The sequence below is a fragment of the Silene latifolia genome, chromosome 1, assembly GCF_048544455.1.
Source record: "Silene latifolia isolate original U9 population chromosome 1, ASM4854445v1, whole genome shotgun sequence".
NCBI lineage: Eukaryota > Viridiplantae > Streptophyta > Magnoliopsida > Caryophyllales > Caryophyllaceae > Silene > Silene latifolia.
The window spans coordinates 117,086,411-117,092,410 of record NC_133526.1 but is presented as its reverse complement, the minus strand read 5'-3'; the positions used below and the strand labels follow the sequence as shown (position 1 = coordinate 117,092,410).

General features: G+C 40.1%; 1 non-coding gene across 1 annotated transcript; it reads left to right on the top strand.

Moving 5' to 3' along the window:
• Positions 1-3,331: 3,331 nt before the first annotated feature.
• LOC141620908 (small nucleolar RNA R71) lies at positions 3,332-3,438 on the top strand. Its single transcript, XR_012532064.1, has one exon. It is a non-coding gene; the product is annotated as a small nucleolar RNA R71 (small nucleolar RNA).
• The last annotated feature ends 2,562 nt before the right edge of the window (positions 3,439-6,000 follow it).

Here is a 6,000-nt window from a genome sequence, read left to right as displayed (position 1 = left end):
ATGATTGCGTTTGTTGTGATAGTGACAACACAACTCGAAGTGCCGCGATTTGGCTCGCACCTCTTTGAGCAGCCCAGGTGGCCACGTCGCTCAAAACTCACACAACCACTCATTCTCCTATAAATACCCCTCAAATGTCGCCCATTTGAGACTTACGCGAGTGTCCGCCCCCTCTTTTCTCCCTTAAAATTCTCGACTCGACTTCTTAAGTCACAATCCGACGCGTATTTACGACCTACCGATCGTAAATACAAGCCTTACACATTTTTTGGTACCGTCATCGTGCATTAAATCACTTGTCCGACCACTTTGACCACTACACCATCACTAAACATTTAAAACACTCTTTTACTTACCAAAACGGTTTTAAACCGAGTTTTTTCCGATCAAACGAGTTATTACACTTACGTCGGTCACTCGCCATAACCAAACATGTAAGTATGAGGGTGTAAAAATCCTCTTTTGTTGTGTTTTTATTTGTTTCATGACTTTAACATGCTAAAACATGCATAACATGAACCAAAACATGGAATAAACGAGCCAAAACCGATTTTTGGTCTGAGGCAGAAGCCCCTTAGGTCGCCAAATGGCTCTCGCCTAAATGGGGTACTCAGACCAGAGATCAACCATGTTTGTTCTCGTCATTTCCCCTTAATCAACTTTCATATTTGTAATCGGTTTTTACCATTTCAAGTATTTTCGAAACCTTTTTGTTTCATTTTACATGTTTTAACCATAAAGCATTAATCACCCTTGGTTCTTCATACCATGACGGTTAAATCCGTGTTTCGGTGATAATATTTGGTTAATGACATTTAAGAGGTATTTTAAAGCCTTTTATTTCATTACTTTACATTTTCAAACAAACATATTAGTCACCAACACAAAATCATCCTTGGTTCTACATACCATGCCGGATTTTTAACCCGATGCGACGATGATGAGTATCGACTAATTACATGCAAAATGGACTCAAATCAACTAGTCCATAATCATTTTCAAAACTATTCATGTCAAGCTTGCCAAATCGGACCCGACACCGAATATAATCAAATAATGATGATTATTCGAGTCTAGTCCTTCAAATCAACAAATGCGGTCTAAAACGACCCTTTCAAAACAAGTCGGGTTCAAATACCCATTTTCAACACGGTTTATAACGTTTTCTAAACAGTCAGAACACGGCATACAACCGTTGGCTAACCCGCGCCTCAAGCAGGCCTTTTCTTTCTCATTTTCAAAACCAGAGGGAGGCCCCTTACACCGCCGGCTGGCTCGCGCCTCTTATAGCCGTCTGGTACAGGGCCTGTTCCCTTCCAGCATTAGTCTAGGACGATCCCGACTCCAGTTAACCCGGATATAGGACGGATCAGATGACTATTCAACTATTCAAACCATATTTGCAAAATGCTTTACTAAGACAAATGGATCATGTTATGCACCCTAAACCTAATATGGTAAATGGATGTTTAATTTCCGTCTTGCATGCAAATCAATCATTAATCCAACTCGACATCTTATACTTGATACATGGATTAAATCAACCGACTTAGAAAGCTCTCACATGTTAGGTTTAAATCATTGGATGCGCATTCATGCATTTAAACCGTTTTATCAACTTTTGCATTCAACCAACCAAGATCGATAAGTAGAGGCCGCTAAACGCGGGCGGGATTGTGTGTCTGATTAAAGGGCTTCCCAATACGTACCTTCACCTCTTACTCAGAAACTTTGGATAGTGGACGACCTTATCCAGGGCGTACGAGAGTCATTCTAGAGATAGGATGCTAAAGAGGGACGATTTCCTTATCTTTAGTACCTATGTCAAAACGCTGCTTTGTGCTTCGATTTGACCGAGGTATAAAGTGGAATTCGAACGGGTTCCAGGCATCCCATAAATGCTTGGTGGCGACTCCGAACATCTCTACTCGTTTCGAGACCCTTACCGAGAAGAAACCGACCGATCTAAAACGATCCGGTCGAACGCATCTTTACGCCGCCGAGCGTGGCTTTCAAAAAAGACCGCTGCCATTGTCCACAGATCGGCTGGGCATACGCAGGTGGGCCATGTCCACAGGACGCGATGGTTTCCAACTTCCTTATGGACTTCTTCTTGGTAAGGATATCTTTCATGTATTTTGCATAGGCCGAAACATGGTTGATCAACTCCGTGAATGGTATAGAAACCTCTAGGTTCTTCACAATCTCTATGAACTTTCCAAGTTGCTTATCAAGCTTGGGCTTGGCTTGGCGACTTGGTAATGGAAGTCTAATCACAATAGGCTCTTTGTCAACCTCTTCGGCCTTCTCAGCACTTTTCTTCTTCAATGAGTTATTGGTAGTTGGTTCCACCACCCTAGGATTTCTCCCCAATGGTTCCATCACTTCTCTTGTCTTGACACTTTCTTCAACAAAGTCCTCTTCAATTGGCTCCTTAGGTCCCTCATATCTCGTGCCACACCTCAAGTGGATGACATTGATAGTTTCATGTCTTGTAGGAGGATTACCTTGAGGAGGCAATTGTCCTTTTTGTCTTTGGGAACTTGAAGAGGCCAATTGGGACAATTGTGTTTCCAACATCTTGGTATGAACAAAGATATTGTTGATGGTAGTGTCTTTGTCTTGGCTATCTCTTTGCATTTGAGCAAAGAAATCTTGTTGGCTCTTTTGCATTTGGAGGACCACTTTTTGAACATCAAAAGCTTGGTCATTGGGTTGATTGTAAGAGGGTTGGTTTTGGTTGAAGTATGGTCTTTGAGTAGGATTTCTCATTGGAGGTGGAGTGTATATTAGTTGAGGATTTTGAACATTTTGGCTTTTGTATGAGAAGTTTGGGTGGAATTTGGTGTTTTCATTGTAATAGTTAGAGTAAGGGGTGCCATTTTTGTATACTTGGAAAGCATTCACTTGCCCACTTGTGCCCCTACAAATTTATTGATCATGTCCCAAAGTTTCACAACTCTCACATACTCCATTTGGGATAGAGGAAGTTGCCACCATGGCATTGACAAGTTGCTTGGATGATTGAGAAGCTTCATTCATCTTGGCTATGGCCTTTTCAAATTTCAAGTTCATTGTCTCAATATGGGAGCTTAGTTAGGCACTCAAATCGGCACTCAATTGTGTGACGGAATAAACTTCATGTCTCCCTCCCCTAGTATCTTTTCTTGGCTTACTATATTGAGAGTTATGAACCGCCATCTCCTCTATCTTTGCCCAAGTTTGGTTGTCATCAACCTCGATGAATCTTCCATTAGAACCCATGTTGAGCACATTCCTTGCATCTTCATACAATCCATTCCAAAATTGTTGGACTAGAAACCATTCACTTAGTCCATGATGAGGACAAGAGCGACATGTATCCTTGAATCTTTCCCATGCCTCATATAGAGACTCCTCATCTCTTTCCTTGAACCCGGTGATTTGGGCTCTTAACATGTTGGTCTTCTCCGGAGGGTAGAACTTCTTGTAGAACGCAAGTGCTAAATTTTTCCATGAATCAATACCAAGAGTGGCCTTGTCTAGGCTCTTAAACCATTGTTTTGCAGTTCCGATCAAGGAAAACAATACCCATCAAATTTGGTCTTGAGTTACCCCCGTTTGGGAAATGGCCTCACAATAGTCACAAAAAATCTCCATGTGCAGATGAGGGTCCTCACTAGGCATCCCTCCAAATTGACTTCTCTCAACTAATTGTATGAATGCGGATTTGGCGATGAAATTACCGATTAAGTGGTGTGGTGTTGGAGTACCATTAGGTAGGTTATCCCCGGTTGGTACGGAATGAGATGAAAATTTAGGCATTGTAGGTTGATTTTGTGGTTGGTTTGGGATCGTGATTTCCTCTCCTTGTCTTGCAAAAGGGTTAGTAAACTCAACACTATCCGATTGGACAATACCAAATGTCCACAAGTTCTCCAATACCCACAATTGTTGAAGTTCCTCTAACAATTCTTCTAATATTCGTCAAAGTTCTTTAAATCTCGGGATCAATAGGCAAAGGTTCTCCTTGTGATCTCCTAGACATGCAAAAATAAAACAACTAGAAAATAATTAAAATTAAACTTAGGAGTTTACTTCCCCAAGGTTAAGAAAGACACAACTAAGTACAACAAATGATAAAAATTCACTTGAACACCGTCCCCGGCAACGGCGCCATTTTGATGAGGGTCGAATCATCGTCTATTCTCCCTATCAAACACTATTTATAATCTCAACAAACTACTCTTAGTAGAGTGGTAAGTAAAGGTCGGATCCCAAGGGATGGATATTGGATTAAGTTATCGATTGTAGAAAGTTATGTTATAAGGTGTCACAATTTGGGTTGAGTTTGAGGTTTGCAATCTAAACTACTTAACAAAAGAAATGTAGACAAATGAAAGTAAAGCAACGCAAGCAAATGGGGTTGTAAACAATTGATAAAAGGCACTAGGGTGTCATGGGTTCTTAAGGGAATCATGGTGAGATCACATAAACAAGTTTCATAGATGCAAGCAAGTTATTGTTGTAGTGGAATTGAGTTAATTTATATCTTACAATTCCTAGGAAGATTTGGGTCTCGGAGCCGAGTCGGTCAAGACTTTACAACACCTACAAGTCGACTTAATTTCTTCCTATTCAACTATATGCATGGTCTAACAAGCCTTGAGTTGGTTTATGTCTTACAAGTCTTGTTGAATGGATAAGAGATTCATGCTAGCTTGTGTGGACATGGGCCACCCGCGGTGCGCGCGAAAGCGCTTAAATAAGCGTGCATTTGTGGAGTCGCCACCAATTTTTATGGGAAATTGGAACCGTTCGAATACCTCGTGCCATGTCAAGACACAAAGTAGTGACATGAACACTAAGAACTCGTTACCCTTAGCATTCTATGTCTAGAATGACTCTCATGGATGCCAATGAACACGGATGTTCACAGAGATCTGGAGTAAGGGGTGAGGGTACATATTAGGAAGCTCTTTAATTCAAACACCTAATCCTGCCCGCCTCGATAGCGGCCTCTAGTAATGATTAGGGAAGTCGTTCATATTTGATATGTCGTCGATTATATGCATGCAATGCAACAAATAATAGATTAATCCTAGCATGTGAATTAAACTATGTCGGTGAACATGTAATTGAGCACTCAATGTGGTCGAAGTTGGAAGTTAGATTAATTACATGTGGAAATCAAGTAAATAAATCATACAAGGGCGATAAATAAATAAATTACAATAATTAAAATTACAATAATTACAAGGTTTAATTGATTTACGTCAAAAGCACGCTCAAAACGGAATCTTGAAGAAGAAAATAAAGAAAAGTAAAATTAAAAGTATGAAAAGACATCTGATTAGCAGCGGTAATACGATTAATAGTTGATTTAATACGTAATTAGAAGCTACGTCAAAGCAAGAAAGAGTTCAGGGACAAGAAACCAACCCAGAACGGGCGCAGCATCTGCTGCGTCCTCTGGAAGAGACGCAGCATTCCCTGCGTCTGTTCTCCAGCTGGATTTGGCTGTGAAGTCAGAACCGCGCATTGTTAATGTTCATCGGTAAATTTAAAGTCGATTATCGATATTAAACTCAAGTAGAAGTGATTTAGCAGATTACATGCGTACTAATATTGTCATAAAACAAATTAAAGATGAGAATTTATGGCGATTTTCATGATTATGACAAACTCGTGTCGGATTTAATAAAGGAACAAACTTTAGACTCGAAAACGAAATTGAATCAAATAAACAAGATTATATATAAAAGATGAATTCCAGAGAGTCGATATGAACGAATCGAACCTCTAAAACCCGGGTTTGAATAAACGGCGAAAACCCGCAAATATTAACTTATAAGGGATTTAAGTCGAATTATGTGTTATAATTTAAAAGGAATAATTAAGATATGATTTACGTACTGATATGAACGAAAGAATCAAAAGAAAATAAGAAAAACAGAAATTTGCAGAAGATCGAGGAGGAAGAAGAAGAGCAGGAGCAGCGGCAGCCTCAGGAAGAGGCGC